This window comes from Halichoerus grypus, chromosome 2 (genome assembly GCF_964656455.1).
Source record: "Halichoerus grypus chromosome 2, mHalGry1.hap1.1, whole genome shotgun sequence".
Lineage (NCBI taxonomy): Eukaryota > Metazoa > Chordata > Mammalia > Carnivora > Phocidae > Halichoerus > Halichoerus grypus.
Genome location: NC_135713.1, coordinates 71,937,284 through 71,958,438, shown reverse-complemented (window position 1 = coordinate 71,958,438; position 21,155 = coordinate 71,937,284). Strand labels below are relative to the sequence as shown.

At 35.1% G+C, this 21,155-nt stretch overlaps 1 long non-coding RNA gene and 1 other non-coding gene across 2 annotated transcripts in view; one reads left to right on the top strand and one right to left on the bottom strand.

The window, feature by feature from the left end:
- The window catches only part of LOC118540106 (uncharacterized), a 1,202,880-nt gene that overhangs the window by 1,051,075 nt on the left and 130,650 nt on the right, over positions 1-21,155 (top strand). The window lies entirely within an intron of this gene.
- Positions 8,607-8,713, bottom strand: LOC118540108 (U6 spliceosomal RNA). Its single transcript, XR_004919471.1, has one exon. It is a non-coding gene; the product is annotated as a U6 spliceosomal RNA (small nuclear RNA).

Below are 21,155 nucleotides of genomic sequence, written 5' to 3'. Positions count from 1 at the left end.
AAACATAGAGAGGAAAGAAGCTATAATTAATGACTGTTTTCACTTGCTCACAATTTTTTGGCCTAAATTTATTTTAAATTAAATGGGAGGACCAGCATTGTTTGTATACAAACTATTGATGAGAAATCATAAATTAGCCTTTAAGCATATTGATTGTGAGTGCTTGTGGATTTTACCGGAGTGCCTCTGCAAAACACATTGAAAAATATTGTCCTCTTTATTACCTCAGTTAGACATTTAAGGTGAAGGGGGACCTCCAGAGACACTGAAAAGGAACTATGAAAATTTGCATTTGGGCAAGATAATTACTTAACTGCACTCAAACAATGAAAGTATTTCAATCTTGTTAAGGTGAGTTGTTTTTATACTGTATTTATCTTCAAAGGAATTATTCCTTTTTAAAATGTTTATTTTAAAAAGTCAATATTCTAATATGCTAAGTGAAGGAGGAAAAATCAATTATTGTACAATTCTTATCTCACTCTTCAGAAATTTAGTTATAGTGCACTTGACATCTTAGTCTAGAAAATAACAGTGATCACACTTTTTAATGAGGTATGTGTAATTTGCATAAAGTGAAAGGTACATATGTTAAATGTAAAGTTTCATGAGTTTTCCCAAGTCCATACACTAATATATCCCGAACATCTGTGTGAGTGTAGAGCATTTTCATCAGCAAGATTCCTTACGTCACTTCCCAGGCAATTTATACTACCCATCCCTAGGCAACCACAGTTCTGGTTTCATTTACCATCAAGTAGCTTTGCTTTTTGTAGAACCTCATATAAACTGGATAATATACCGTGTACTCTTTTCAGTTTGGCTTCTTTCAGTTAGCATTAGGCTTTTTGAGATTCTCTCATGTTGTGTGTATCAGTAGTTTATTCCTTTTTATTGCTAAGAATTATTACATTGAATATTTATATTTTTACCCATTTTGGTATAGATATAAATTTGGGTTCACAGTTTTTAACTATTATGAATACAGCTGCTATGAAAATTATTGTGCATGTTTTATGTATGTGTATTTTCCTCTTCTTGGTATCCTATCCAATTAGCATGAACATGGTCTGACAGATGTAATGGATCAATATGCTGTCCTCTGGTATGTCTAGATGGCCCAGACCTTTTTGTATTATGACAGAGGATGTGAGAATTAACATAGCTCTGGGTAAAAATACAAATGTATGTGTTTTGTCATTCCATTTGAATGCATACTATTTTTCTTTTCTGATTGGATTAGAAAAGAATGCACTCCATTGTATATATATACCACATCTTCTTTATCCATCCATCTGTTGATGGACATCTTAGCTCTTTCCATAGTTTGGCTATTGTGGACATTGCTGCTATAAGCATTGGGTTGCACATACCCCTTCAGATCACTACATTTGTATCTTTGGGGTAAATACCCAGTAGTGCAATTGCTGGTCGTACAGTAGCTCTATTTTCAACTTTTTGAGGAACCTCCATACTGTTTTCCAGAGTGGCTGCACCAGCTTGCATTCCCACAAACAATGTAGGAGGGTTCCCCTTTCTCCACATCCTCGCCAACATTTGTCGTTTCCTGACTTGTTACTTTTAGCCATTCTGACTGGTGTGAGGTGGTATCTCATTGATGTGGATGGAACTAGAGGGTATTATGCTAAGCAAAATAAGTCAATCAGAGAAAGACATGTATCATATGATCTCACTGATATGAGGAATTCTTAATCTCAGGAAACAAACTGAGGGTTGCTGGAGTGGTAGGGGGTGGGAGGCATGGGGTGGCTGAGTGATAGACATTGGGGAGGGTATGTGCTATGGTGAGCACTATGAATTGTGTAAGACTGTTGAATCACAGACCTGTACCTCTGAAACAAATAATACATTATATGTTAAAAAAAAAAAAAAGAAGATAGCAGGAAGGGAAAAATGAAGGCGGGGGAATAGAAGGAGGAGACGAACCATGAGAGACTATGGACTCTGAGAAACAAACTGAGGGTTCCAGAGGGGAGGGGGGCGGGAGGATGGGTTAGCCTGGTGATGGGTATTAAAGAGGGCATGTATTGAATGGAGCACTGGGTGTTATACACAAACAATGAATCATGGAACACTACATCAAAAACTAATGATGTAAGGTATGGTGATTAACATAACATAATAAAATAAAATTAAAAAAAAAAAAAAGAACCCATGGGGGAGAAAAGAGTACACTCACCAGAGCAGTGAATACCTGGTACCCAAGTGCACATTAGTCTTCTCTAAGCAAGAAGCTAAATCAGGCACAGCAGCTTGATCAGGGATGCATTTTCAGTGAGTTTGAGGTCATTTCCAGTCCTTATTAACTTATTCCAAATCTTGACAAGGAAGTGTTCAGTCTTTCACCATTAAATACTGTTTTTTTTTGTTTTTTTTTAAAGATTTTATTTATTTATTTGACAGAGAGAGACACAGCGAGAGAGAGAACACAAGCAGGGGGAGTGGGAGAGGGAGAAGCAGGCTTCCTGCCGAGCAGGGAGCCCGATGCGGGGCTCGATCCCAGGACCCTGGGATCATGACCTGAGCCGAAGGCAGACGCTTAACGACCGAGCCACCCAGGCGCCCCACCATTAAATACTGTTTTATATTCTCCCTTTCATAATGAGAAAGTTTTCTTGTATTCTAGTTTACTGATTTTTTTTAATCAATGGGTGTTGAATGTTATAAATCTTGTTTTTCCCCACATTGTTTGAGATATGATTTGTGCTGCTTTATCTTATTAATATGGAGAATTAATTGATAGAATTTGAACATTAAACCAAACTTTCATTCTTGGGATAAATCCCTCTTAGATATAATCCTTTGTCCATTTTATATATTGTTGGATTAAATTTGTTCTTTTGTTTAGGAATATTATTTCTATATTCTATTTTTTTTTGGTTTTGTTTGCTATTACAGTTAGTGTACTTTATTTCCTATCTAAGAAATCTTGGCCTATTTGTAGATATTTTCTCCTATCCTTTTTTTCAAGAAATTTTATGCGTTTACAGTGGCATATATGATCCATTTCAGTTCTTTGTACCATGTGAGGTTAAGAGTAAAATATTTGTTTGTTTTTTGTTTTTTTGTTTTAGTAGAGGCATCCAGTTGTTACTGTACCATTTGTTGAAAGACTGTCTTAGACCATAAATTATTTTGATGTGTGTGTTGAAAATTAATTGATTGTGTCTACTTTTTGACTATGTCTTCTGTTCTATTTATATACGTTATATCACATTGTCATATCACAAAATCATGACAGTATTAAGCTTTTGAAATCAGGTGATACAAGACCTCCAACTTTATCTTTGTCAAATTTGTTAAGCTTTTACATTTTTTTTTTTTTTTTTACTTTTTCCATATAAAATTTTGCAGTGGCTTGTCAATCCCTAAAACATGCCTCCTAGAATTCTGATAGATTACATTAAATCTATACCTAAGTTTGGGGAGAACTGATATCTCAATAATCTCATTTCCCAAAACTGAATTTTTATGGGTTTTTTTGTGGATTCATTGAATTTCCTATATAATTAGGTTGTCTGCAAATAAATACCATTCATTCTCCAAAGGACTTATATTTCTTTTATTTCCGTGTTATAGTATAATACTGAACAGAACTATGAGAGCCCAAGAAGGTGGCCTTAGGACTACAAAAAGATAGAGTCAGAGATGGCCAGCCATTCCCTTGTCTACTTCAATTCCTCCACACTGTTTTGTTTCATACACCATCTTACTGCAACCAAATGAATGACTGAGACAGAAATGTCTAGCCAAGATCTTTCTGAATTCTTGATTCAGAGAAATTGTGAAATATAATAAAATACCATTGTTGTTTTAAGTGGCTGAGTTTTGAGATGGCTTGTTACACACTAATAGCTAAGCAGAACAAAAAAAAGTTATGCCTGGAAGTGCATTTGTCTTAACAAATGTCTAAAAATTTTGGCATAGGTTCTGGGGTCAAGAAGGCTATGAGAGACTCAAAATGAAATAATAAAGGATCTCAAGGAGAGTGTTAGTGGACGCCTAAGGAACCTGAAGAAGATTTTCAGGGAGGGCTTAAAGGAATGCAAGGAAAATACTGGAGTTGATGGAAGTATATAGTCATAGAAAGTTGACAGCACTGTCAACTGCAGTAAATGTAGAAATTAGGAAATGCATGGACACTTAATTTGGTTAAGGAGACTTCTAGGCAGAATATCAAAGATTCCACGTAATATTCAAGAGGAGAGAGATGAACTGAAGAATAAACTTTTAAATAAAAAAGAGCCATTATCTTCTGTATTAGAAAACAAAACTATTTCTCAATCCCTATATCTACAGCTAGAAAAACAAAGAAACAGCAATACCAGTGATAACAATAAAAATACAAAATATTTTCACATTAATAAATGCTTTAGGCGAAATCTTTAAGTCCAGTTTGTGCCTGTAAGCTCCTTTACCAAGTCCTCATGAAGAGTTATTTATTTATTTATTTTTAATTTTATTATGTTATGTTAATCACCATACATTACATCATTAGTTTTTGATGTAGTGTTCCACGATTCATTGTTTGCATATAACACCCAGTGCTCCATGCAGTACATGCCCTCTTTAATACCCATCACCAGGCTAACCCATCCTCCCACCCCCCTCCCCTTTAGAACCCTCAGTTTGTTTCTCAGAGTCCATAGTCTCTCATGGTTTGTCTCCCCCTTCTATTTGCCCCCCCTTCATTTTTCCCTTCCTATCATCTTTTTTTTTTTTTTTTTAACATATAATGTATTATTTGTTTCAGAGGTACAGGTCTGTGATTCAACAGTCTTACACAATTCACAGTGCTCACCATAGCACATACCCTCCCCAATGTCTATCACTCAGCCACCCCATGACTCCCACCCCCCACCACTCCAGCAACCCTGTTTGTTTCCTGAGATTAAGAATTCCTCAAATAGAGCTACCATACGATCCAGCAATTGCACTACTGGGTATTTACCCCAAAGATACAAATGTAGGGATCTGAAGGGGTACGTGCACCCTGATGTTTATAGCAGCAATGTCCACAATAGCCAAACTATGGAAAGAGCCAAGATGTCCATTGACAGATGAATGGATAAGGGGATGTTGTATATATATACAATGGAATATTATGCAGCCATCAAAAGGAATGAAATCCTGCTGTTTGCAACGACATGGTTGGAACTGGAGGGTATTATGCTGAGCGAAATAAGTCAATCAGAGAAAGACATGTATCATATGACCTCACTGATATGAGGAATTCTTAATCTCAGGAAACAAACTGAGGGTTTCTGGAGTGGTGGGGGTGGGAGGGATGGGGTGGCTGGGTGATAGACATTGGAGAGGGTATGTGCTATGGTGAGCGCTGTGAATTGTGTAAGACTGTTGAATCACAGACCTGTACCTCTGAAACAAATAATACATTATATGTTAAAAAAAAAAAAAAAGAAGATAGCAGGAAGGGAAAAATGAAGGGGGGGGATTCGAAGGGGGAGACAAACCATGAGAGACTATGGACTCTGAGAAACAAACTGAGTGTTCTAGAGGGGAGAGGGTGGGGGGATGGGTTAGCCTGGGGATAGGTATTAAAGAGGGCACATACTGCATGGAGCACTGGGTGTTATACGCAAACAATGAATCATGGAACACTACATCAAAAACTAATGATGCAGTGTATGGTGATTAACATAACATAATAAAAAAAAAAGCCAAAAAAAAAAAATTCCTCATATCAGTGAGATCCTATGATACATGTCTTTCTCTGATTGACTTATTTCGCTTAGCATAATACCCTCCAGTCCCATCCACGTCGTTACAAATGGCAAGATTTCATGCCTTTTGATGGCCGCATAATATTTCATTGTATATATATATATATATATATATATATATATATATACCACATCTTCTTTATCCATTCATCTGTCGATGGACATCTTGGCTCTTTCCATAGTTTGGCTATTGTGGACATTGCTGCTATAAACATCGAGGTGCACATACCCCTTTGGATCCCTACATTTGTATCTTTGGGGTAAATACCCAGTAGTGCAATTGCTGGGTCGTAGGGCAGCTCTATTTTCAGCTTTTTGAGGAACCTCCACACTGTTTTCCAGAGTGGTTGCACCAGCTTGCATTCCCACCAACAGTGTAGGAGGGTTCCCCTTTCTCCACATCCCCGCCAACATCTGTCATTTCCTGATTTGTTAATTTTAGCCATTCTGACTGGTGTGAGGTGGTATCTCATTGAGGTTTTGATTTGGATTTCCCTGATGCCGAGCAGTGTTGAGCATTTTTTCATGTGTCTGTTGGCCATTTGGATGTCTTCTTTGGAAAAATGTCTGTTCATGTCTTCTGCCCATTTCTTGATTGGATCAACCCTCATGAAGATTTAAAATAGTGTTTTTACAAACACTTTTCAAATAGACAAAGGATCTAAAAAATGCTTTATCGATGTGTTACACAACAGGTACTTTTAAGACTCTAAGTGTGGGTTGTCCTACCGCAGACTTTCAGAGAGTACAAAGTAGAGATAAGCATATGTGAATATACTTGTACATGTGCCACTTTCTAATAGAATGGATTGTACATCAAAACATAAGAAATCAACAGTTTTAAAAAGGATTAGACCAACTTGAAAGTATCAGAGAAAGTGAAAAGTGAAAAGAAGCCCTTGGATCTTCAAATTACTATAGGAAGAAAGTAACACGGTTGCAAATGGAAAATAATAATTCAGAGGGCAAAACAGCCAAAAATGCAGAACCAAGACTCATGGAGAATAACATATGAAGGAACCTGGCACGTATTTCCAGCTGGATTTCAGAATTGCTGTGAGCAAGTGTCTCCTATGTGTCCTTTTCTCCTTCTGTGTATATATGGAGAATATATGGTGGTTTTGCCATTCCTGTCTCCTCACCATTGTATGTTGGAGGTGGTGGTAGAAGGCACATATCTTGTCTCTTTAGTTCACAGATTTTCAGATTGAGACGAATGATATTCAAGGAATTATATCCAAGGAATTGCATCTGAGGGTGCTTATCTGAACTAGAACATGACTTAGCTATGGATACCTCAAACCTCAAACTGATTCTGTAATGAGAAAAGATTTAGGAGTCTTAGGATAGGTGATGTGGCTATATTTTCATGTGAAGTGATGTCATTGTGAGAAGATTGGCAGATTATATATTTTAAAGATGGTCATAAATATATCTCTTCTTATGTGGTGACTTTGACATTCTTCCCTTCAATAAGTGGAGTTTATATCTTATATCCCTGATCTTGAGTCTGGGAAGACTTGAGGTGATGATGGAAATGACTATATGTGTCTGCCTACACTAGGTAATAATAGCAGTGTAACTTTTGCCCTGCAGGCTGGAACAATTGTGCTGGAATCCTAAGCTGCTTCCTAAACCATCTGATGTTTTGTAAGGCTTCCATGTTGTAAGGACACCCAGTTTAGTTCAGACAGACTCTAGGACTACATGAAGAGAATGAGAAGTCAGCCATTCCTCAGCTACTTTTGCATACCTCCACCCTACCAGCTACTATTTCATCACCAGCCATTATCTGGGTATGATCTCATGAGTTATCTTGACAGAACCACGAATCGAGCCCTTTCTGAGTTCTCGATACACAGAAACTAGGAGATAAGAAAAATATTTGGGGTAATTTTAAACCACTAAGTTTGGGTGATTTTCTATGTAGATGTAGGTAACAAGATCCCCTAACCAGTCAAATTCTTATTTCAGATGTTTTGGGTTTATTTCTACAAGTTTTATTTGATTCTTTAGTATGTATACTCTATTTCCCTCATCATGTTTGTGTTTTTCTTTAGGTCCTTGAGCATGTTTATAGCTATTTTAATATCTTGTGTTATTCTTCCATTATTTCTGTCATCTGCATCAGTTTTTATTGACTGATTATTTCTGGGTTATGAGTCACATTTTCCTACTTTGTGTATTTCATAATTTTGGGGTTGGGTATTGGACATTATAAGTTTTATTTTAGAGTTTTCTTTTTTCTTTGTCTTTTTTATCCTTTAAAGACTGTTGAAGTTTGTTTTGACCAGTAGTTTATTTATTTGCAAATTAATTTGTAAACCTTTAGAGGTCTCCCTTGAATGCCCCAGGTATTTATTTCTTTGCATTCTGGATGATCAGAATTTAAACATCTCTTATCCCAACATGTGATTATTTAGGAATTATTCAGTACCACCCTCTACCCATCCAACTCAGTACTGGTTCTCTTCCTAGCTCCTAGAAGTTTCATTCTAGGCATCCCATGCTTTAACAACAGATTCAAAGAAACCTTTATGAAAATTTATGGAACTCTTGTGTTTAACTAGCTCTTATCTTGTACTTTGCCCCTCAAATTCCAGCCCCTTTTATGTATGTGTCTGACTGAACACAGACAGGCGGCTATTGTCTGTTTCCATTAGCTCTTCCTGCGTCACAATATGGAAGGTGCCTCCTTAGGGAAGCTGGGCTGATTTTAAGACTCCAGTTATCTTCCTTCTCTTAGGAATCACAGTCCTGTGCTGCTATTTTCCAGTTGGGAAATCCTGTGTTTGAAAACACATGTTTCATGTATTTTGTCCTATTTTCTCATTCTTTTTTTTTAATACAGAATGCCTCACGAGTTTGCGTGTCATCCTTGCACGGGAGCCATGCTAATCTTCCCTGTATCGTTCCAATTTTAGTATATGTGCTGCTGAAGCAAGCACCTATTTTCTCATTCTTTATTGTAGGAGGCCCAGTTACTCCATCAGAGTGGAAGTGATGGCCTCAAGTCTCCGTAAAACTAATTTTTTAAAACTAATTTTCTAAATTATCACCCACCGTTTTCCCCCCATGACATGTTCTAATTTATTTTTTGTAACTTTATCTTCCAATGTGGTACATCAGCCTGGTCATCCTTCTAGTCTATCTAGTGTTTTCTTTAAAGACCACATTTTCCAAGTTTACTGTTTCTGTTTTATTCTTGGCATTTCCTTTAAACTCCCCTTGTTATTTTATAGATTCTATTTCTTTTTCTTTAGAAGTTTAAATCATAAAGTCCTCATCATCTTTAAATTTTTAGCTATTCTCTTGTTTGTGTTGTCTCATAGTAGTGGATTCTCATGTGTTTTGTAGATTTTTCCTGTGGATGTCAAATCGGTAGGCGTTTTCTTCTTTGAAAATCTGTTATACCTGTGTCTTAGGTTAAGCAGTTGTCCTTGTAGAATATTTTTATTTTGTTTTAGCCAGGGTCATGTGGACTGGTTAAAGACCAGTTTTATATTAGTTTCTCAGTTTGAGTTTAACAGGTTAATTTTATTTGGGACCCAGTACTTCTACGTGCATAATGCCTGGTTTTCTAACAACCATATTACTTAAAAAAAATTCATGTTGTTTTTTTTTTTTTCTTTTTTTTTCCAGTCAAGATTTGGGACTGCTAACTTACTTTTGGCTGTGCCCACTCTGTGTCTCTGCCAGCAGGGGCAAAGTTTTTTTTCCTATTTGTGATGGACAGCGTATGTCAGGGTTTCTCTTTTGTCAGGCTCTCTGACATGTAAACAAACAAGCAAACAAAATCTGTTTTAGTGCTTCATCAAGAACCGGTCTTACTGCCTTAAGTTCATTCCTAAAATAGGTGCCTAAACCTCAAATTGTATGTCCATGTCCAATATATTTATGTGGTATTTGTATGTTAGAATTAAGAAGAAAGTCTTGTGATGTGGCTTTAATCTGACATCTTGAGCAGAAGTTGTAATATCAATACGTTATCTCTCCTCTTCTTTGTCAAAGTAACTTAAATTTGTGAATACTGTTAATCAGCCAAATACAATTTTCTTTTATTATGTAGGTAGTTTGATATGTTACATTAGTAATATATTAAACGATACTCTTGTTTATGATTTTGAAATTGTTGTATTTAAAAATATTTTAATATTTTACTATATACCAGAAATTATCCTAGGTGACCTAGGGGGAACATAAACAATGGGGTTCACCAGCCCCTCTGACCATGGAGAGCATTCTGAAGGACTCCTACAGACACTCAAGGGCTGGTCCCTTTAAATTCTAGTTGCCCTTTTAAACCGCAGCTAGTTGTTTTTGTTTTTTTTTTTATGCCCCAAGGCAGACAAATCTGCTCCTAGTCACTCAGTACTATTTCTCCCCACTGCAGTTCACACTCTCCGGAACTGGGGTTCCTGTAGTTACCCTGTCTTCATCTTTTGCTGATTCCATGAGGTTCCTCTACCCTTTGGGGTGCAGATGCTATTCAGTAAGTCCTCAGTTCTTCTTAAGTAGGAATTGCTCTATATGTGGGCGTCCATTCGGTGTGTTTGTGGAAGAGGTGAGTTGATGATCTTTCTGCATCGCCATCTTGGACCCTCTCCTATTCATTAAATTATATATATGCCCTATATACATATATTTGTATAAATATTTGCCATATATATATATGCATATGTCCTATATTTCTGAAAAATTCTATGAATTCTGTTAGGATTTTAAAAAGCCTTGAAAGAGATGACATTTAAATTATATTATGGACTATAATATTTACAGATAATATGATTTATGGGTTTTGTTTCAATATAATATAGAAGTTGGTGGAGTATCAATTTAAAAAGATTGACCATAAATTGGTCATTTTTGATCCTGGATGATAACTACATAGGAGTATATTATACTATTTTCTCTACTTTTTAAAGGATAAGAGTTTTCCATTAAAATATTTTAAAAATATTATATCTTTTCAAACTTTTTAAGCAGCATAAAATTATGGCATTCCATGAATTATTTTATTATGTAAAGATATGTACTTTGCATTCAAAAATTTAAACTCCCTATGTATTGCTAAAGTTGTGCTATTTAAAGCAGAAAATTTCTAAATTGCATCTAAATAGAAAACAAAACTATTGAAAAGCTAATAAACCCTAAGCAGGAGCCTCATGACACAACAGGGCCTTATTATCAATTCCATTTATTGTTAATGACATACACTTGGAGCAATGGTTCTAACTGAAGCTTAATTTGAAGACAAAACAGCAAACTTCTTAGGTCTTCTTTTTTTTTTTTTCTTCTTTTGTAGTAAGTTTCTCAATGTGAAATTTGAAAAAATGCAAAGAGTATTTTATTGTTGGAATCTAATATTCACCCAGAATATATCCTTTTTGAAAGAACAATATAGAAAGATAATTGGGGGGAAGTAAAAGGTATGTGGAATGTATGTTGAATGCTTTCTCAAATCAATGTAGCTAGTACTAAATCCAGATTACACTAATATTAAAAACATAATATCATTTGTTACCTCTGAATGCCTTTTGGCGCACAGTACAAGGACCACAGCTGGGCCTTTAGCATGCTATTGATGTGTTTAATGAAGCCATCCTCTTGTATTGTTAGTTGTCCTTTTTAAAACAAAAGTGTTTTTCCTGAATAGTTTGACTATCTTTTTGATATTTTTCGACTTCTTCAATCAGTTATTTTCCAGGCAATATTAATCAAGCAGAAAGATACCATTTTTGAACATGGATACTAACCTTCTATAGAATCATTTTAACTAGGAAAAAAGCATGATATTGTATTCTCATTCTCCTAAGATTCACTAGATTGGCTTGAAAGTAAACTAAACTACAGTTAAAAGAATCCTGCTTTCTCTAAAGCAGACTGTTTACACCCAGGGAAATTTTTATGTCCCTTGTGGTTGAAGGCACTGTGGAACCAGCTTGAGTTATTAAAGAAGATTGTAAACCGTTAACTATTGCTAAGGTCTCTTCAGGTCTGTTCCTCAAAACATCTAAAGGACATGAAGTCTGGCTTCATTTCTTTGATAGAGTATATTTCTACTACATCAAATACATCTGTGTATACTGAGCGAGGGCGTTACCCTGAATGTGTGTCGCGGTCGTCTCTATACCTTGTCCACTAAAGGTCTTCCTTCTATATAGAAGAAGAGGAAGAAGTCAATTTTCTTTTATTTAATGATGACCTTTATCAATTTGCATTTTGGAAACTAATAAACAACAATAAGACTTTGGATATTAAAATACTTCTTATCTCTAACTGGAGATAAGATATGGCCTACTATATTTCTGGAGTGGAAACACTTAGCCTGAAGGTAATACATGATTTTTTTCATTTCTTTCTGATAAGAAAGAGTCACTTCCCTTTGATTTATAGTTCTCATAAAGTAGGTAATATATTTCATGATTAATTTTAGCTCCTAATCATATGCATATTGAATAAGAGATTCAGAAAAGACTGTGAGAAAATAACTATGTACCTTTACTTACATTTAATAGTCAGTATGATTTATGCATTCAACACATATTTTTTATCATGGCTTTTTTTTTAAAATGGATCTTGTGGAAATATATTGGCAGGATAGCTATCATTTTAGATCATCTTTTTATATTCTAAATTTAAAGACAACATAGACACTTGTTTCTGCCTAGGCCCCACTTCTAGGCCCTACTGTCTACTTTAATCACTGTAAAGTCAATTAGGTGAGCAAAGACTTTAGTTTTGCTTAAATGCAATCTTACTTTGTCTTCTCTAGGGCCTATTTCTTGTACCTCTGCAATTTGTGAGGTCTTTGGGAAATTACTGGGACTCATTTGTGAGCCACCCAAACTTCAGGGGGCATTAACACCTTTGGAACCATCCTTGACCAACGAGGACAGGGATGCAGTGCATAAAATGTCTTCTTGATGTGGTTTTGGAATATAGGTGAGGTTCGGTGGGGTGAGGTCCAGAGCCGACTACCAAGAAAGAATTCTTGAGATGTCTTTGTTGCAAAATGGTGGTTTATTAAAACACAGAGACAGGACCCATGGGGCAGAAAGAGCTGCTGCACTGGGGTCTTGAGGAGTGGTGATTATATACTCGGGAGTTGGGGGAAGTAAGGAAAAGGGAGGTTTCAAAGGACTTTGATATGCTAAAGAGGCCTGACCTACAAGATACCTACAAGATACCTACAAGATACCAGAGGCCTTGCATTGTCAAGTTAAGGTTGTTTTCCCCTCTAGCAAGGCATTAACATTAAGACAGTTGGGAGATTCCTGGAAGAATGTCACACATGTCCCACCCAAGAGTAGGGGGTAAGGGGTGGTTGCAGGGTGTCAGCTTATGCTTTGTCTTCAGCCAGCCTTCTGCTCCCTCATCATTCTTCTTTGTCCCATGGGAAGACAGATCTGACGGTATTGCCCTGTCAACACGAGCCACCTATAAAGGTACTAACCCAGTAATTCACTCTACTGTCTTTCCTCTTCTTCAGTTTCATAATGCCTTAGCGCCTCATCTCCCAACACCGCAAAATTTTGCTCCCTGAGACAATAATTCCAAATAAACCTCTGTCTCAGACTTTGATAAACTAAGTTTTTAATCTGGCACAGATTGCTTGAGGTCAAATCCTGACTGTTTCATTGCAGTTGTTACCTTACGGTGTTATTTAACTTCTCTGAGCCTCCATTTTCTTATATGTAAAACAGGAATTGTGCATTCCACAGCAATATTATAAAGGTTAAAATTACATAATTATGTAAATTATTTAGAGTATGTTTTGCCTGTGGGACGCACTATAGAAGCATGTGATTTTATTCTGTCTCATACATGTTATCTAATTAAAAAGTAATTATTTTAGGAATTTTACACAGTCGCCCAAATTATTTGTGGCAGGCTATATAATGAGTTTTTTTTTTTTTTAAAGATTTATTTATTTATTTATTTGAGAGAGAGAGAATGAGAGAGCAAGCACATGAGAGGGGGGAGGGTCAGAGGGAGAAGCAGACTCCCTGCCGAGCAGGGAGCCCGATGCGGGACTCGATCCAGGGACTCCAGGATCATGACGTGAGCCGAAGGCAGTCGCTTAACCAACTGAGCCACCCAGGTGCCCTATATAATGAGTTTTAATAATTTTTTTTTTTTACTTAATATAAATGCTAGTCTATATACTCTGGGTTCACTGTCTTTCATAAAAGAGTTTACTTTTATTAAAATTCGGTTATTGGAGCACCTGTGTGGCTCAGTTGGTTAAGCATCTGCCTTTGGCTCAGGTCATGATCCCAGGGGGCTGGGATCAAGCCCTGCGGCAGGCTCCCTGCTCATCAGGGAGTCTGCTTCTCCCTCTGCCCCTCCTCTGCTCATGTGCATGCCTATACTCCCCTCACCCTGTGCACGTGTGCCTCCCCCCTCAAGTAAATAAATAAAATCTATAAAAAATACATTAAAAAATCAGTTATTATATTGTATGATTTTTCACCCTTCTTCCCTTTAAAAGATCTCTACTAAACCAATTTATCCATAAGCTAATGCATTTTGTACAAAAGTCTTATTTGTCTTGAATTTCCCAGAAATGCAAGTAAAAGCTTTTAATTTGGACTAAATTGCACAAATTAGTTATTGATTCTCACTAAATTTACTAGATAACCCAAGTTCTAGGGTTTATTATGTAGCATTTAATTATAGCTTGTCAAGATTGTTGGGTTTTTAAAGATATTCTTATATGAAGAAAATTACAGGAAACATTAAAAGTTCAAGTGATGGAACTTAGGTTGCTGACATATTTATTCACTATTCAGTTTTTAATAGAGGTAGAGGGTATCACTACTTATTGAATTTGTACTCAACCTTAAAATTTACTTGTGGGCCCTAAAATGGAGCAGGACTGATGTTATACCAGATCCAACTCTAAACCTCAAGATATTCAAGACATTTCCACTCTCTCTGGAAACTCTGAGAATGTCATGTGAGACATACTTCTGCAAGAGAGAAAATACATCAAGAGTCATCCTAAGCAAGTTCATCAGATCAGTCAGCCCTGCCTGCTCCACCATGCTGACCTCAAACACGTTAGATAGTCCAGCCAGTATCAACCTAATCCAGTAACCTCGAACAGTACATCCAGATAATATGTAGGAATAGGAGCAATAATTAATTATTATTGTCTTAAAGCAATTATGTAATTTTTCAGGTTTATTGAGGTATAATGGCAAAAAACAAACCTCACCTCTTTTAGGTGTGCAGATAAATGCATTTCGACCAACTTATATAATCATATAACCACCACCACAATGATGATATGTACTATTTCTATCATCCCAAAGAATATAGAGTGTTTCTATCATCCATCTGTAATCAAACAACCCACCATCACCACTGCTGTAGCCCCTTGTAAATGTTGATGTCGTTTCTGTCCCCATAGTTTGGCCTTTCCTAAAATGTCGTATAAATGGAGTCATAAAGCATGTATCCTTTTGAGTCTGTTCCTAAGTTGACTTAGCATATTCCTTTTGGGACTCATTGATATCATAGTATGAATAATAGCACATTCCTTTTTTATGCTGAGTGTTGTATGGATATAGAATGATTTGTTTGTCCATTAAGCTTTTGATGACTTTTTAGGTTATTTCCATGTTCTGATGATTATGAGTAAAAGGACCATAACATTTGTTTCCAGGCATTTGTATAGACCTATATCTTAATTTCTTTTGCATCTAGTATATGATTTTTTTTAGAGTTCTGATTGCTTTGCCCAATAGCCAGCACTTGTTTTTGTCAGGTATTTCATTACTCGTTTCATTCTTTTTTTTTTTTGGCATTTGATTAGATATGTGGTGGTATCTCACTGTGGTTTTAATTTGTATTTGTCTAATGACTGATGATAGTGAGCATCTTTACATGTGCTTATTTTAATCCAGATCTCTTCTATAGTGAATTATCTTTTCATATATTTTACCATTCTTATTATATTAATTCTTTCCTTATTAGTAATTTTTCAGATTTCTTTGTATATTCTGGTTACCAGTACTTTGTTAAATGTGTTTTGCAAATATTTCTCTCTGAGACTATTGCTTGCTTTTTGTTTTAAAATGCCCTTTTACAAAAAGCAGAGGTTTAAATATGTTCTATTTAAAAAAATGATTTTCTATTTCAATATCAGAGGTTTTCTCCTGTTTTCTTCTAGATAGAAGTTTTCAATTTTAGTTTCTACTTTTATATTTACATTATTTTCCTTGTACAAGGATGTATAATTGTTTCTCTATAAGGTATTTCCCTATTGAATAGCAGTGCCAACTTTGTCAAAATGATTTCCTTATATCTATACAGGTCTATTTCTGTACATTTCATTCTGTTCTATTGATATGTGACTATCATTTTACTAATACCATGCTATATGATTACAGTAGCTTTATAGAAAATCTTAAAATCTGGTAGTGTGAGTCATCCAACTTTGTTTTCATTTTTCAAAATAGTTTTGGCAATTTTTTTATTTCTTTCTTTTCCATATAAAGTTTAGAATCAGTTTGTTGATTAAAAGTAGGTTTATAGGATTTTCTCTGGGATTGTGTTCAATCTGTAGATCAATTTGAGATGAATTTACATCTTGATAATTTTAAGTCTTCCAATTAATGAACATGAGCTATCTCTCCATTTACTTAGATCTTCTTTGATATTTATCAACAATGTGGAATTTTTATTATACAAATTATGCCCATTATTTTGAGATTTATTATGTTTTTAGTAGTATTGTAAATGATATCTTTTTAAAATTAATTATCTAATTGTTTATGCTGGTATGTTTAAAGACAATCGATTTTAGTATGCTGGCTTTTTTTTTTCTGTAACCAGTTAAACTCATTTATTTTAATATATCCTTTGATATTTTCTATGTAGACAATCATGACCTCTAAGACAGTTTTATTTCTTACCTTCCAATCCATATGCCTTGTATTTCTTTTCCTTGTCTTATTGCACTGGTATGCATGTTGTAGAATAGGAATGGTATGAGTAGAAATTCTTGTTTTGGTCCTAATCATAGAGTGAAACTATTTGGTCTTTAACAACAAGGTATGATGTTAACTCTAGTTATTAACAGCTTTCTTTTGTAATGTTAAAAATTTGTCTTCTATTCATAGATTTGAAGAAATTTTGTCATAAGTGGATATTGAATTTTATCAAATGTTTTCCAGGCATCTGTTAAATGGATTTTTTTTCCTCTTTTAAAATATTGGTATAAATAAATTAATGTAGTAGTCAGGCTTCATCAGAAAAACAGAACCAGTTAGGAAATAGAGATGTAGAGATATATAGTAATTAGATACAGATTAATTTACCATAAGGAATTGGCTGGTTGGCTAACACAAGTATGGAGCTGAGAAGTCCCACAGCTGTCTGTAAACTGGAGACCCAGGAAAGCTGGTTGTACAATTCAGTATGAGTCTGAAAGCCTGAGAATCAGGGGGGCTAATGCTGTAATTCCCACTCACAGGGCGGAAAACTCACATTCTAGCTCAGCATTTCATCATAAAAAGTAAGTTTTCCCTCCCTGCACCTTTTTGTTCTATGTAGTCCCTCAATGGATTGAATGATGCCCACCTACATCAGGGGGTCAGTCTGCTTTACTCAGTCTACTGATTTAAATGCTAATCTCATCTGGAAATATCCTCACATTCCCAGGATAGATCTCACTTGCTCATGATACATCATTCTACTTACATATGATGGACTTAGTTTGCCAATATTTATAAAGGATTTTTCATCCATGTTCATGAGGAATTTTGGTCTGTAATCTTCTTTTCTTACAGTATCATTGTCTGTTTTGGTATCACTGCAATGCTGTCCTCATTGAAAGAGTTGGGAGGTATGCCCTCTTCTATTTTCTGGACTTTTTTTGGTTTTGTTTTGTTTTATTTATTTATTTATTTTTAAGCATTAGTATTTCTTCCATTAATATTTTATAGAATTCATAAATAAAGTCATCTGAATCATTAATTTTCCTTTTTGGAAAGTTTTAGCTATGAATACAATTTATAATAGATATAGGACTAATTGCACTGTATTTCTTCTGGAGTGAGTTTTGGTCATTTGTGTTTTTTAACATTTTCTTTTCAATCTGTCATTAGCTTATTGGCTTATGCCAATAAATTTTAGAGTGGCTGGTTATGCAAGAATAGCTAACTGATACAGTCATTCATTTAATCATTCATTAATTCATCACTGTATCTTTCATTATATAGTTGACCCTTGAACAATGCAGGGTTTAGAGATGCTGACCTCTTGTGCAGTTGAAAATTTGCATATATGTATTATGTACTGTATCCCTACAATAAAGTGAGCTAGAAGAAAGGAAATGTTATTAATAAAATCATAAGGAAGAGGAAATACATTTACAATACTGTACTGTATTTATATATTAAATTATATATTTAAAAAAATCTGTGTAAGTGGACTGGCACTGTTCAAACCTGTGTTGTTCAAGAGTCCACTGTAGACTTAAAATGACAGTAATATTTTTTTAGATTCTGTTATATACATTGGGTATAATAAGCCAGAATCTATTGCATTCTGTAAATAATTATACAATATGTAACGCCTAGTGTGATAAGCACTAACTTATACAGGTTTATTAGGCTTTTACTATGAAAGTAGAAAAAACTTTTTACTTTTGAAGCAAGAGCTCTTTACTGAGTAGTGCTATATAGCACTTCCTATGTACTAATCTGTAAGTAGCACTCTTCAAACAATAAGAACATCTTCAAAAATTTCTGTATTGTAAATGGATAAAATGTATAGACCTCAACAAATCTTATTACTCTCTCTGGCTCATTCTACTCCAGCTACACTGACATCTTTACCAGTCATATCTCATGCTTCACATATTCCCACCTTGGAGTCTTTGTAATCCCAGATTCCTCTACCTGAAAAATCTCATTTAGATTAATCCTTAAATGTTACCTCCCCGGAAAGATGTACCTTAGACATCCTGATTAAAATTATAATTCTCTTTCCTGTCTTATCTGCTTACCCTTTTTAATTTTTTCATAGTATTATATGACAATATACCATATTTTCTGTCTTACAACCTCACTTTAGTATACAAGCTCCACAAATGGAGGGACTTTATTTTTGTTCACTGCTTTGCTTCCCTTACTACTTTATCTTCATTGGCTGGAACAGAATTTAGCATATCACAGGCATGCAATAAATACTGTTGAGCAAATAAATATCCATTATTTTAGGGACTATAATTTTTATAACAAGTAGCATACTCATATAGAATCAGAAAATTTGGGTTTGATTCTGGGATCTCCTACTACTAAATTAATTTCTTCTGCCTGAAATTTTCCAGTGTTCCCTCCTTAAATGATTACTCTTTCTTCATCATTACTAATAAAACTGTTGTTCAGTATGCTACATACTTCTATACTCACTGTACTAAACAGTAATTTGAAATTTATTTAACTTTCATGTATTTTTTCTTTTTTCCTAAATAGAGTGACCAAAACAAGGGGAAATTAATCTTATTTTTTAATTAGCCAGATTAATTGAATGGATCAACTTTTTGATCCTGCAACCATCATTAATGAAGATACTTCACACATCTGATTGAGATCTGATATTTTATAGTCATGGATTGAAGAGTCTCCCTTTTCTTTACTGGATAAAAGCCTATAGATGCTTGAAAAACTTCCAGTTAGTACTTTACTTCAGATCTGTATAATTTATCTAACTGACAAAGACAAAAAAGGCAAAAAGTCATGTGTTCTGTCTTTAGCCTTTCTAAAATTTCCACACAGACTAGATCTTTCAGGCATTCCAATTGCATTTTCCTTTAACTAGCAAAATTCAACCTACCCAGAGCTATCTTCTTATATAACTCATCGTTTACCCTTTCCCAAGTGTCATGGTCTTTTATACCTCCTTGTAAATTATAAGTTTTCCTCAGTTTCCTCTTTGTGTTAGAAATTTTCAAGCCTGTAACACTGCAGTTATGTTGGGACCTTTTCCCTAGGGCAAAGAAAAGCAGAGGAAAACTTCAAGATTCAGAGTTGGATCAGGAAAGGAGATCCATCACAGTGATATAGATGTAGGGACAGTAGATACCTTGTCTTCTTTCTTGACATCAGGTAAAACAAATAAAACTAAGTTAAAAATGTCAACCTTCACATAATCTTTGTGATCTTATTTTGCTGGAAGAGTGTTCTTTCCTTGTCCTTAAATTTTATTTAAAAGCCATTTTATTTGCCTTTTTTCCATGTTGATAGGGAAAGTAGAGGAAACTTGAAGACAAGGATTATACGCTCTGTTTTAGAACTATAACTTTGTCAGATGTGTCCTATGTAGAATAAATTCTTGATGGTGATGAAAATTAAAAGAATGAAGTGTATTTCTAAAGCTTGCTATTTGATTTTTTTTTTTAAGATGAGCTTTGTTAGACTTTGATAGAACATTGTTCCTTTTTATAATTCTAGTTTTAGGTGGTTTTTTTTTTTTTTTCCTATTTTATTCCAATTTCATAAAATGTATTCAGTCTTCCTCCATCTTATTCCCATTTCCACAGTGAAAAAGTAGAAGATTTAAATTTATATTTTAATATACATTTACTCATGTTTAATAAAATATTTTTAAAACTATCATATCTCTTATTTCTGATAACTTTTTCTTCTGAATTGATCTGTGTTATGTGTTGCACTTTAGAAAGCACTTTATCCATTCTCTCTAGTTAGCTCCACACAGTAGCCTTGAGGAGGACAGATCATCCTACTGTTGCTGGACAAGAGAAGTTAAAATGTTTATTTTAGTTCACAGATTGGAGTGGCAGAGATAGGATTAAGGCCTTCACCCTATTTTTTCAGTGCTATCTCTACTATATCAAGAAGACACTCTGGAATGATGCAGCAAAGTGTTCCAGTCTTGCAGAGTCAGGTGGCATGTGAAAGAAGCCACTCACTAAATACTACATATTTTATGGCTTTGTATGAAATTTATATGAAATTCTAGAAAAGGCAAAATCACAGTTTGCTTTCTGGAAGATCAGTGATTGTTTAGAAGCAAGGTGGGGATGAGAATTGACTACAGAGGGGTGTAAGGGAGCTTTCTGTGGTGATGGGAGCATTTCAAAGCTTGACACTGGTGGTAGTTAAAATGACAATAGCCCCCCCAATATACAAAACTGTAAGTTTAAAATGAAATTAAACTTTTTAAAAATTTTTTTTTTTAAGATTTTATTTATTTATTTGAATGAGACAGAGACAGTGAGAGAGGGAACACAAGCAGGGGGAGAGGGAGAAGCAGGCTTCCCGCTGAGCAGGGAGCCCGATGTGGTACTCGATCCCAGGACCCTGGGATCATGACCTGAGCTGAAGGCAGACGCTTAATGACTGAGCCACCCAG